Source organism: Schistocerca americana, chromosome X (genome assembly GCF_021461395.2).
Source record: "Schistocerca americana isolate TAMUIC-IGC-003095 chromosome X, iqSchAmer2.1, whole genome shotgun sequence".
NCBI classification, from domain to species: Eukaryota; Metazoa; Arthropoda; class Insecta; order Orthoptera; family Acrididae; genus Schistocerca; species Schistocerca americana.
The window spans coordinates 926,808,417-926,822,206 of record NC_060130.1 but is presented as its reverse complement, the minus strand read 5'-3'; the positions used below and the strand labels follow the sequence as shown (position 1 = coordinate 926,822,206).

Genomic DNA, 13,790 nt, shown 5'->3' with positions numbered 1-13,790 from the left:
GATATTTTTTCACATTGAGTCAAAATTCGCACTGCATTCCGAAACAGATTTTAAAATGAACTTGGGGACAATTAGCATTATTCTCACTGTTTCATTCCAAATTAGCCATATTCTTCAACATTATGGTGCTGCAATTCTCTGTTAGGCTCTAGGGTTTGTGATGGACATGACTTCCCAAAATTTATTATAAGTACGATTCACTTCCGACTTGAACAAGAAGTTGCTACTCAAAATCTACGCTTGGCTTCGAAGTTATCGGCAACTACCGTCCGGAGTGGCCGTGCGGTTCTAGGCGCTACAGTCTGGAACCGAACGACCGCTACGGTCGCAGGTTCGAATCCTGCCTCGGGCATGGATGTGTGTGATGTCCTTAGGTTAGTTAGGTTTAATTAGTTCTAAGTTCTAGGCGATTGATGACCTCAGAAGTTAAGTCGCATAGTGCTCAGAGTCATTTATCGGCAACCCAATGGGACAATATCCACTGAATTGCGCGCAAACAAGTATACGCACCGAGTGAAGCAGTGAAGAACCGCCAAAAGAGAAAATTTATGAAGCTCGCACAAGTAAAAAGAAGTACTCAGCAAAAACAGTACATGTCTCGCACTGTGGAGAATCTTTCAACAGATTCCATCAGCAGGGCAACCACGGATGTGCAGTCTAAGGATTTAAATTATTCTGCGACGCATTAGTGCATACTAGCAGAAGCTGTCATACAAACCATCGTAATGTGGCTCTGGAAACTGTCTCAGGCAGAAGCAGAGAAGATACGACAATAAACAGAGACATACAGCATGCAAACACTACAAAGCTGAATATATCGCATGAATAAATAATCACCCTACGTGTACTCATGAACAAAAAAGATATTGTAATTTTACAGGTGGACACAAGAAAAGCCATAGTGATAATGGACATTACAACGTATCTAGAAACTTCACTTTTTCTGGGAAACCAGCGAAAAGAACAATACAAACTCTACACAAAAAATTAACTACTCTTCTTCGTACAGTATCAGTCGTAGAGAGATCTGCAGAAGATTAATATTGAAAGAGTGAAACATCCCTGTAGCGTTCAGATATCTGATACGCAAAATGTTTTGGTCAGCAAGACACTTAAGCTACGTAGTTCTCCCAGAGTAATGAAAATTCCATGAGATGGCGGGATTGTTGCCGCATGACGACTACACCTAGCAGCGATGTATCTGTCAGCCGACAATCAGGCAGAAAGTTCAATCAAAGTATACTAACAGTTTCTGTACTTTGCTTCTAATCCTCTTCATATTTTGGTGAAATAAGCGGACGCAGCCTTCTGTTATGTATTTCCCATGTACCTCATGAGACCTCATACCATTCTGCAATTTTAACTTATGCGCAAATACCCATGTAAACAGTTTTGTTTGGTATTTTTCTCATTGCCTGAGTCAACAGCATATGAAGCTTCAGCATCGTCGTGAAAAATATCGTCTTACAACTGTATATCAATGTAATGTTCACAAACAATGTTTGTATTTGAGGTATTACACTCATATTATTTCTGTTGTTTGCCTCCTTGTGTTCACCATTCACATGACTTCATTACAGCATCAGAATTCCGTAGCTATGAATCTTATCTGTCACGGCGGAGGAGTTCATCATTTCAGTGACCCGTAACTGACGTCAGAGCCGGCGGCATGTGCGCTTATGCGTGCTGTTCCGCATATGCGTAGCCTCCCACAGTACTGATACCGATTTATCAGCATCTCGTACATTCTCAGCATCGTTCCCATACGTCCATTAATATTCATTAAATGGGCAAAAATATTTACAAATCGATCTTGGGCGAAACCACAGGGCATATGAATAATGCACTTCGTAACGTTTGCTCTACAGGTGAACATAATATTCTGTCACAATTTTACGTTCAGGCTTAACTTTCTCAAAATGGGCATTCGATTGCGTGGATTATCTACCACGATCTAAAAATGGCTCTGAGGACTATGGGACTTAACTGCTGTGGTCATCAGTCCCCTAGAACTTAGAACTACTTAAACCTAACTAACCTAAGGGCATCACACACATCCATGCCCGAGGCAGGATTCGAACCTGCGACCGTAGCAGTCGCACGGTTCCGGACTGAGCGCCTTAACCGCGAGACCACCGCGGCCGCCCTATCTACCACGATCTCCATTTGGGGATTTCGGTTCTTACAGCGATTGTTTTATCATTTAGTGACTGCTAACAATGATCATCAGTTTACATTGCTGTTGTGACCTTTCTGACGTTGCGGATTGGTTGACTGTTAGGCCGTCCGCACACGGAGCGATTGGAAAGGAACGCAACAGGCAGTCAATCGAAATCGGCGACTCGTTGCCGAATAATTGGCAACCCATTTCCGCACACTGCGCAACTCTGAAATGAGAGGCTGCAGTTACTGTGAGTGGAGCGGAGGAAGTTTCGTTTGTTGCACACGAGCATCTTTTCGTCTGTGTGAATGAATACAAAATAGATATTTCACTTACTTTTTATTATGAAAACTCACAGAATTGTGTGTTTTCTGTTTTTTGTCGTTTTCCTGCCCTTTTCAGTCTCCGTTTGCACATGACAACGCAATTTTACGGAACGACACAGGCGCCACTAATCACACAAAAGAATATTTTCGATACGATTTTTTTTTGCTCCCATTGACATGCCGCCAATTATACTGTGAACATTAGAGGCACAGCACACTATACACTTGGCACATAAACATATTTTTCTGCTTCACAATACGCTTTCTCTGTCAGATCCCTCTTGCCGTAGCCTGGGAGTTTGTAGTTGTACAAAATGGGATGCATTTCCATATCCTGTACAAAGTTAATGTCCACAACGTGTTCGTTCATCTTGAGATTGAACCAAAACAGACCTGTGTTCGATGACATGATCCAACTCAGCTCGCTTGGTAATACGGAAGCCAGTCTCTGACAACTGATTTGTAACGCGCTGCAAGCTATTGACTGGTGTCACTCCGCGGAGCTCTATTTAACTACACACGAAGTGATTCGCAATCTACGGGTTACCAACTGGCATCGACAATAGGTTTCATTTGAGTCCCTCCGTGTCCAGAGGGCGTTAATGTTAACTAGACAAATGAGTTGCAGTGCTTAATTTTTGTGTAAAAAAGTGTTTTCTCAACTTCACAATGTATGTTTATTTCCGAAAAGCGTTGGTCACGCAGGTGATTGGTTCCATCCTTTCCTATTTCGTTTCTTAATCTCTTTGGAGAATAATCGCTTCATACCTGACAATTGTTTCTATTTTGCCATGAGGATATCTCTAACCTTGATTCACAATTCCAACACATTATAAACTCCATCTGAAAACATTATTTCCTCTTGTTTTCTTTTCATATAGCATTGAATCGTTACAGCGTTTTGAGTATTCGTGAAACTGAAGAAATTATTGATGATCTTAAATTCCTGATATCTCATGACGAGCCGTATGTGCATGAGAGAGATACAAAGTCCTCCAAATCATGTAGATGAAATATCAGACTCTGAGGATACTGATGAAAATGTGTTAGAAGTAGTGCTTCCAAACAGACGTAGCAGGATATGTGAATCGGCACACGTACCGGAAACGTAACTGCGATTCATCTATTCAACCTACAAAAAAAACTGATGAAAACACAAGAATGAAAGTAAAACTGATATCATTTCAAAGCGGATAAAGAAAGACACTATCTACAGTAATAGCTGTCCTCATTCTTAAACAACTGATCAGCGGTAAAGCAATTGGATAGAAACTGTAGAAGCAAATACTGCTGTTGACTGTTTTGACTTTTTTTAAGAAGCAGCGCTTAATGACGCTGTCTAGTGAATATGATCAGTGTGCCTCTAACAAAAATAATCACAGCTTTCAGCTGTCAAGAGAATGCATCAAAAAATTACTAGGAATATTGCGTTTCACAGGACATCACACACTTCCATAGGACCAACTGTACTGGAGTACAGATGACGATCTAGATTCAACGTGCTTACGACAATATATAAGTCGTCATTGATATCCAAGGTCTCGCAGAAGGAATGGTCAATATTCAAGGATATGGCAGGAAAGATCATTCGAAGCCAAGACGTTTCGTAAACATTGGCTCTCAAATGCATGTCTTAATAGCTGTGATCGCTTTGTGGTACTACAAAAGAAAAAAAAAATATGGAGTAAACATGGGACCTACAGTGCGTACCTTAAGAGCTATGAGCACTTGTTCATCTTCTCTACTGAAACACGTCTCTTCTACTGAACAAGTGCTGATAACTCTTTAGGTATGCATTTTAAGTCCCATGTTTACTGGACCATTTTTTCTTATTTATTCCATACTACCTCCCTCCAAAATATGGAAAGCAAAGAGCTTACAGTAAAAGAGATTTGTGTCACCGTATCGAAGATGTAGTGCCCATAGCTCTTATGGTATGCATTTTAGAGCCCATGTTTACTAGTAATTTTTGCTTGGAACGAGCGTTTCTGACGTTAGATCCAAAATTTCAAGTTATGCACATGCTACTATTATAATGCCCCTTAGATCATTGGCCTTCACACACACTATATATATATATTAGTCATTTTTCACACACACACACACACACACACACACACACACACACACACACACACACACACACACACACACACACACACACACATATATATATGTGTGTGTGTGTGTGTGTGTGTGAAAATTGACTATTCGTCCCGGTGCACCCTGTATAGCAACTAAGCGCTATTTTCAGCTCAATGATTATAAATCCCTCAGCAGAAGCCCTGCTGAATGAAGGGGTAACTCATCAGGGTTCGTCCCTCTATGCATCAAGTATGCGTCAACTCAATCGCAATTTCTTCGAATGTGTAAGGGGGTAGTCCTCTTTGAGAATTTCAAAATGGTTCAAATGGCTCTGAGCACTATGGGACTCAACTGCTGTGGTCATAAGTCCCCTAGAACTTAGAACTACTTAAACCTAACTAACCTAAGGACAGCACACAACACCCAGCCATCACGAGGCAGAGAAAATCCCTGACCCCGCCGGGAATCGAACCCGGGAACCCGGGCGTGGGAAGCGAGAACGCTACCGCACGACCACGAGATGCGGGCTGAGAATTTCAGAAAATCATTTTTTTTACTTAGAATGTTCTCTAAAAGTCTAATCTATTGTAGTGTTCATACCAAGCTCGCCAGAGATTTCATTATTGAGTTACGAAGCGATTTGTTTCAAAGTTCAAAAGGGCTCTGAGCACTATGGGACTTAACATCTGAGGTCATCAGTCCCCTAGCACTTAGAACTACTTAAACCTAACTAACCTAAGGACATCACACACATCCATACCCGAGGCAGGATTCGAACCTGCGACCGTAGCGGTCGCGCGGTTGCAGACTGAAGCGCCTACAACCGCTTTTTTTAATCTCATTTGGTTCGTTTTCGTTCGTTGCATCTGCTCGTGGCGGACGTCGCAAGACTCCCGTTTCGTTTCAGTTCGTCGTTGATCCAATAACTCAGTTTTTTTATTATTATTATTACAGAGGGCAGCTAACCCTCTGACCGAACAAGCTGAGCTACCGTGCCGGCTCTCGGCCACAACGGCCGACTGTTTCAAAGTGTCTCCGTAAACTATTCACAGCTGGAAAGAAATAGTCGACACCGTGGCAGCATGTAATTTCAGTGTTGGCCTAATACACATTATGGAAATTACAGTATGAATGTGCTGAAACTTGAAATCAGATCAACCTGCTTTTACTTCTGCACAATAGCGGACGAAAAGCGTGTCGAGCGATCTGCCACAGAAGTCTGCAGGACCATAATGACTATGAAAAAGATGGAGGAGAACGTTCTTTTCGATGTGGAAGGACCGCTGTATTGCCCAAGAATTGCTAACTAGAAGTATGCTTTACTTAACTACAGAATATTTAACCAAAACCTTTAACCTCGTTTCTCTGGAAACAGTATTTTCTAGATTGGCGGGAAACATAACTTGAGAACGGTAAATACGATTTTGATTTGAATTTGATGCCGGAATTCTAAATGGAATTCTCTATCAGCCTACGTGGTCGTTTTGCGATTTCTTTAGAAGTCCATTTTTGGTGCACGCTTTCATCTCTATTTTTGGGTGCAAAAAATGACATTTGTTTCAACATGTCATCATTTTATTAGAACTTAATATTTTTCAAATGGCTCTGAGTGCTATGGGGCTTAACATCTGAGGTCATCAGTCCCCTAGAACTTAGAACTACTTAAACCTAACTAACCTAAGGACATCACACACATCCACGCCCGAGGCAGGATTCGAACCTGCGATCGTAGCGGTCTTAATATTTTTCAGTTATTCTATGCATGCTGGTAGAACATACATTGAAAGTGACTTATACAGAATTAGTTTGTTACATGTCCAATAGGATGGTTTCGGGAATACCCTACGCTGACCAATGTACCGGTCCAGCTGGTGCAGCGGTTACAGAGAGCGTCAGATGTAGATACAGAAATGATTTCTTAAAGACAAAAGTCTAAGGAATAAAACATTATCATCAGATTTAGCATTAATGTTGATTTACTTGAAAAAAATGGCGAATACCACCTATTTTTCATGCGTTCAAAGAGCGCTACGCCCGTCAGTACCGGCGAGGAAGTTGTTCGACACTGTGGAATCACTTTCTCAAACAGTTGATTCGTGGAAAGCCAATGATATATGCGTTGAAGCAGTGGGTAATGGGATATTTCCTAATTGGTTACTGCTATCAGATGCCGTACTACCAAGGAAATAGGACTGATTGCAATGAATCTTGGTTGATCCATCACAGAAGCTCATAAAATAAAATAAATTTCAACAATACATACGGCTGTGGGTAAATCAGTACATCAAGAAGATTGCAATGAAGGTTCAGTTATGAGGCTTGGCGCCTCAGTTGTACTGAAGACGTTTTCCTTGCTGCAAAATCCAGAACTTCATCAAATCTACTTCGAAAACCTCTTTAAGAGTTCTCACTTGATTAAATTGTGATGGGTGCAAGAGTATAGGAACCTCCTGTATAAATTGAATCAATAGTTGCCCCATTTAAACTTAGAATAATATGAATAAGAAAGAAAGAGGATTCTATGACAAGAGATCAGTTTGGACTCCGGAGAAACGTAGGATCGCGCGACGCAGTACTGACCCTACGACTTCTCTTAGAGGATAGGTTAAGGAAAGGCAAACCTAAGATTATAGCATTTGTAGACTTGGAGAGAGCTTTTGACAAAGTTGACTGGAATACTCTTTTCGAAATTCTGAAGGTAGCAGAGGTAAAATACAGATAGCGAAAGACATTTACAGCTTGCACAGAAACTAGACGGCAGTTATAAGAGTCGAGGGGCGTAAAAAGGTTCAAATGGCTCTAAGCACTATGGGACTTAACATCTGAGGTCATCAGTCCTCTAGACTTAGAACTACTTAAACCTAACTAACCTAAGAACATCACACACATCCATGTCCGAGGCAGGATTCGAAGCTGCAACCGTAGCAGCAGCGCGGTCACAGCAGCCGGGAGTGGTTGAGAAGAGTCAGATATATTTGTAGCCTATCCCCGATGTTATTCAATCTGTACATCGAACAATCAGTAAAGGAAATCAAAGAAAATTTGGAGTCGGAATTAAAGGTCAGGGAGAAGAAACAAAGACTTTGAGGTTTGCCGATTAGATTGTTATTCTGTCACGGACAGCAAAGGACTTGGAAGATCAGTTGAGCGGAATGGACAGTGACTTGAAAGGAGAATATAGAATGAATATCAACAAAAGCAAAAGAAGGATAATAGAATCTAATAGAATTAAATCAGGTGATGCTGGAGAATAAGATTAGGGAACGAAATACCTAAAGTAGTAGATAGGCCATGCAATTTTGGAAGCAAAATAATTGAAGATGGCCGAAGTAGATGATATAAAATGTGAATTGGTAATGGCAAGGAAAGCTTTTCTGAAGAAGAGAAATTTGTTAACATCGAATATAGATTTACGTATTAGGAAGTCTTTTCTGGAGTTATTTATCGGGAGTGCAGCCGTGTATGGAAGTGAAACATGGACGATGCACAGTTTGCACAATAAGGGAATATAGGCTTTTTAAATGTGATGCTACAGAGGAATGCCGAAGATTAGATGGGTATATCACGTAAAAATCGTAGAGAGAGACTAAGACACGAATACAGTAAGCAGATTTAGAAGGATGTAGATTGCAGTAGTTATTCAGAGACGGAGAGGCTTGCACAGGATGGAGCAGCTTGGAGAGCTGCATCAAACCAGCCTTCAGATTGAAGACCAGAACAACAACTACATGACAAGATTTTATAGTGAATGATTCCAGGCAAGCTGCAGATAGTTCAATTAGTAGTGCTTCTCCCCTACTAAAATCTTTTTTCGCCAATAGCGTCATTCCCAAGTAAAAATTCTATACAAACAGAAATTTCGTGACTTTTAACATTCTAGCATCAAATAGGCAGTCGACAGTATACTCACTGACGCAATGTGGCGTCTATTAGAACTTGACGTAAGTATATATGTAAACTGACCTTTATGTACAACTTTTATAAACGTAAGTAGACTCACCAGTTGCAATATCTACAGGTTTACTTAGAGAATGGCACTATAGCCGAAAACATCTTGTAGTAAGAAAGAAACACTACTAGTTAAACTGTTTGCAGCTTTCCTGGACTCATTCATTATAAAATGTTATATTATGACGTATTCTACGCTGCGGTTCCACCCGAAATAAAGAAAAAAACAAAAAAACAAAAAAAAAACATGACAAGGGATTGGATGGCCAAAACGAGATATTAGCAGTAACGTGAAAGTAACAGTTCGGTTAAAAATTCTTTGTAATCACTGTAAACTGCAATAACTCGTATCAAGTGACGGAGAAAGAAAAAAGAAGACAATCTTGAATCTCCACAGACTAGATTGATTGCAGAATATAGCAAGCCCATAGGAGACGTGGATAAGCATGTCTGTAATCTGCAGAGGTATAAAATCAGACTTTTGGGAAAGACATTGTACTTTGCACGTCTGACAAATGCAACACATATGACAATGGACAATTCACATGGCATTTATTGTTTTGGAAATGAAAATATTCCTTATGCTTCGATTACGAAGATCGGTTGCAAGGGCTTATCTTGCAGTATTATCTTTTCTTTCCGACTTGAAGCAGGTTGGACGTGCATATATAAAAACATCAAAATTACATGTTTCTCTAAAAATAAGATGTTCAAAATCTAGACATAAGCTTGAGCGTATAGTCACGAGAAAAAGAAAGAAACTGTGAAGTCTGTACGAAAAATGCAAGGAAGCAATGCTATATGTGTGGTGCTCGACTACATACTGACGGTTTTTCTGTTTTATACTTAAAGTATAAACTGTTGTGGTATTAAACAGTATTCGCCATTGTCCACTTCTGAGGATCTATTGAAGTATACTTTCTTTCTAAAACTACTTTAACCTTCTACTTATATTATTTTTATACTTTCAGCACAGACTAGCAGACTTAGACCCTGTTTAAATTGTATCGCTTTGATTACTATTTGCTGCTGTCGTTATGGGAGATTCTGGGACACATAACGTGTAAGTACGAGATTACGCGGCAGCATGATTGGCTATCAGTCTCAGTTTTGGTTGGTAGGTTGGTTTGTTTGGGAGGGGGGATCAAACAGTGAGGTCATCGGTCCCATCGGATTAGGGAAGGTTGGGGAAGGAAATCGGCCGAGCCCTTTCAAAGGAAGCATTTCCCTGAAGCGATTTAGGGAAATCACGGAAAACCTAAATCAGGATAGCCAGACGCTGGTTTGAACCGACGTCGTCCCGAACGCGAGACCAGTGTGCTAACCACTGCGCCCCCTCGCTTGGTTGTCAGTTTTGTCGGTACCTTATTGTGACCTACCAGACAGCGTTGGTAGGATGCTGGAGCTCACCTCCTTTTGACGAAAGCTTTTTTGTCCTCTCTCACCACGTCGAACTCCGGCGCAATGCAAACTGATTACCAGATCTTAAAACTCTCAACAAAACATACACCACTCAATAATTATGGTATACACTGTTTGCAGCCTGTAAGATAAGTCGCACTGGTGAAAAAGGATGAACTCAGGTGTGAAATCCCGCTTATGTGGGCTGGTATGGTTACTTAAGCGGACCTGGTCCTAATCAACGCACAACCGTAACATCCAATGCTGGTGAGATATGCACATGGGATTTAAAAAGGTAGCAATAAGAAACCGCCGTAAAGAAGATTGCAACCCTAGCATTGAAACTGAAGGTGGGAAATCAAAATTTTACTACTGAATTTATTGGCAATGATAAGGGAATTATCCACTAACAGAATAAGAGTCAGATGCAAATTTTAGGTAGCTGTTTTATTGCCATAAAACAGACTTGTGGAATCTTCATTAAACACAAAATATGAATAATTTAAAAAAAGTTGCTTTACAATGCTGAACATTCACTAGAAGCTACTGCTTGGCAAAGTTAGAGGAGGATGAAATTAGCCACTCGTGTGTTCTAACATGGTACCGAATGGTTGTTTCACTTTTTAACTGCCTACAGTGGCCGATCGTTTGTTAGATGAAGTGGTAAATGAACAAATGTTACGGTCGCAGGTTCGAATCCTGCCTCGGGCATGGATGTGTGTGATGCCTTTAGGTTAGTTGGGTTTATGTAGTTCTAAGTCTAGGGGACTGATGACCTCAGATGTTAAGTCCCATAGTGCTTAGAGCCATTTTGAACACCTGTTGGACGAATATCCAACGTCCATTTGACGTCACAGAACCATTGACCAATCTGTGCCTTCTGTTAAACAGCTAGCCTCGCTACAAAGTCCACGAGAAAGCAGAAAGGTTGGGCGAGAGGTTAGTTTCTCACCTCAAGACTGTTTCGTGGCCCCGATTCACAAACGCAGTCACTGGCTTGCTCTCCAGGTGGCAGTTCCCAGAGGAAAACAAGCCAGCCTGAGCCGTACCGTTAGCTCATCCTCAGCGTCCACGAAACTCGTGGCTTATTTCCAGATTCAGAAGGAGAAGTTACTAGCACCAAAGTTATTTGGAGTGTTAACTGAAAAATGAAAACTGGTTTCATCAACCACTGTAATGCAAACAAATCTTTCTTAAAAGGATATGAGATTAACTTAAAAGGATATGAGATTAACTATTAATTTATTAAGGCTGCGTTCACACTGCCGGCCGGGGCGGGCCGGGCTGACGCGTACTGGCTCGGCTCGTGCCTATCCTGCTCAGGCCGACGAGTAGTGCATTCACACTGCGCGCCGCGCCGAGCCGGGTCGGCGAAATGGGGGAAAATCCACTTCTCCGATTTTCATGTTCTAAAAATTCTTAGCGGCATATAAGACTGCGCCACATCGTTTTATGAACTCATTTTTTCCTTAAAAGCGTTACTTACGTCGTGAAAAATGAAAAAGTCTACTTTTCGTTTCGCGTGATTTCTTAGTTTCGTAACGCTTCCCAACCGATTTTGAAGAAAGTATGCTGCTAAAAAATCTGATTTTTGTACACGTGCTAGTGTAACATCTTAGCTTCGTATTGAATCATTTATCTTTTCATATTTCTTAACAGTCATTGTGAAATGATGCTATTTGTCAACGTTGTGCACTTGATTTACAAATCTTGTAGTGAAAAAGTTACGTAGCGGGTAGCTTACTGTTAGATGCGTTTTACACCATACATTGTTGCGAATGAAATGTAGCTAAAAGTACCAAAAAGTTTTTGAAATGATAATGACACTGATATCTGTCTCTGGTCACAAGGAATGCGAGATATTCAGTGGCGTCAGTGCCGCGTCCGCAAGCCACGGAGTTCGAGCGGTTACAGCTTGGTTTAATGTAGTCATATAATGCAGGACAGAAAAAAACTAATTACTAGTGATCAGTGGTGTAAAACTAATCACAAAAACAAACTGGAGATTTGTGATACGTTTACTGCAGAAACTGAAGCGCAATTCTGTAGTCTCGTTGTCTACTTTGACAGAAAAAATGATGGAGAGTTAATGAAACTACTGTACATCGACACAGATGTGCGTTTCATTGTTCTTCATTGTTTTTTTTTTTTTCTTCCTTGGCGGGCTGCGCTGCACTGTCAAGGTAATACCCACTCTTTGGCTAAATGGATGTCAGCTGCCGGAGGCCAAATAAATAAATTTTAAAAAATCCCCACCCTTCGACAGCTGACAAGCAAGTCAGTAGAAAACGCAGCTGCAGCCAACAGCTGCTCGCCTTTACCTAGTCTGTGCTGTGTAGAACAATGTCTTCACTCTTTTATTGGTATTGTTTTGACTCTGCATTTAGGAGAGTTTTTCTCTTTATATGAAGAACTTAAAAACTATCCTGAAAAATTTTATTCAAATTACAGAATGAATCATCATACATTTCAGTATGTGCTGCAGAACATTCAAGACAAAATTTCTAAACAGAACACAAATTTTCGCAGAAGTATAACAGCAGAAGAAAAATTGTGTATAACGATAAGGTAAGATTCGTTAGTACACACTTTTTGGTTTACGGTAGAACTTTGTACAGCATTCGCTACCTCCAGTTAATTGTAGTCATGCTTTTGTATTTTAAATTTCACAAACACTAACCTCTGAGGGGAAGAGAGTTTATGGGACTCCTGAGAATCATTAGGAAGTAATTAGCTTCGTCATTTTGGGTAATGTCTTGCTGTGCCTTCAACGAAGAATCGCAGAAATACTCCTTCAGAATTTTCCAACTTTTTTCTTCTCTTTTCTTCATGATGCAGCGCTTGGCAGTGGTGATGGTTCATCATGTGGAGCCACTGATGACCTCACAGAATTCTTTTCATTACCTTGTAAGATAGACAGATTGATAGGCGAAGAGTTTTGAGATAATGCCCTTTGACTCAGTGGTTCTATCTCCACTGATAAGGAACTGCCACAGCATGACTTTACAATGCATTATCATCTGGTAGGGACACCTTTCCGTCCCTCAGTGACACTCATATCTGTCTCCGTTTACAAGTAAATGCGAACTATTCAGTGGCGGCAATGCCGCGATCGCTGGCAAGCTATTGTTGTAAATGCATGCAAATACGGTAGATTAAATAAATGAAATAAAAGTAATTTCGCATGTATCATCATAATAAACGTAATTTTTCCTCACTGATTGTGAAATGTGAGGTAACATCTTAAAATAAGACGTGTGCAGTCACACTTGTGAAGAAAGCAGAAGGGAGACGTGTGATGCGTGTACTGCAGAAGCTGTAGTGCTGCTCCACAGGCTCGCGCCTGCGGTCGGCTCGCGCCGGCAATATTAAACACTCCGAATGTCGTCGGCTCGGCTCCGGGAGGCTCACGCCGTGTCGGCGCGGCCCGGCCGCCGGTGTGAACACCGCAATTCAAAACCATGTGTTTGATATCGAAGCGGGCGGCGGCCCGGCCAGGCTCGGCTCGGCCCGGCCGGCAGTGTGAACCCAGCCTTACCCAAGCAACCTACTGCTTTCTGATCTCATTATACAACTGAATAATTATCAAGAACGAATAATTATGAAAAGAGACAGGTCAAATGCCTTTCTTCTTTTAACGGGTTTCACACGCATGAATTCGTCGTCACGTTGATGAAGGCCACTTGCATCGGCTCGCATGACATTTACTTTGTTTACACATAAGACTCTACGGACCATAATCAACGTACGCCCTGTAAGATCAGGATATGTATTTGTGCGTGGATAATGCCACAACGTGACATTCAGTTAGATACACTCCCCAGGAGGAATACAGTGAGTCCGAATGGAGCATGATTCAAAGGGTCCAC

General features: G+C 41.2%; 1 protein-coding gene across 2 annotated transcripts in view; it reads left to right on the top strand.

Annotated features, from left to right (window-relative positions):
• LOC124555390 (sodium-coupled neutral amino acid transporter 9-like) overlaps window positions 1-13,790 on the top strand; it is a 354,431-nt gene that overhangs the window by 136,141 nt on the left and 204,500 nt on the right. The gene's annotated exons all lie outside the window — the stretch shown is intronic.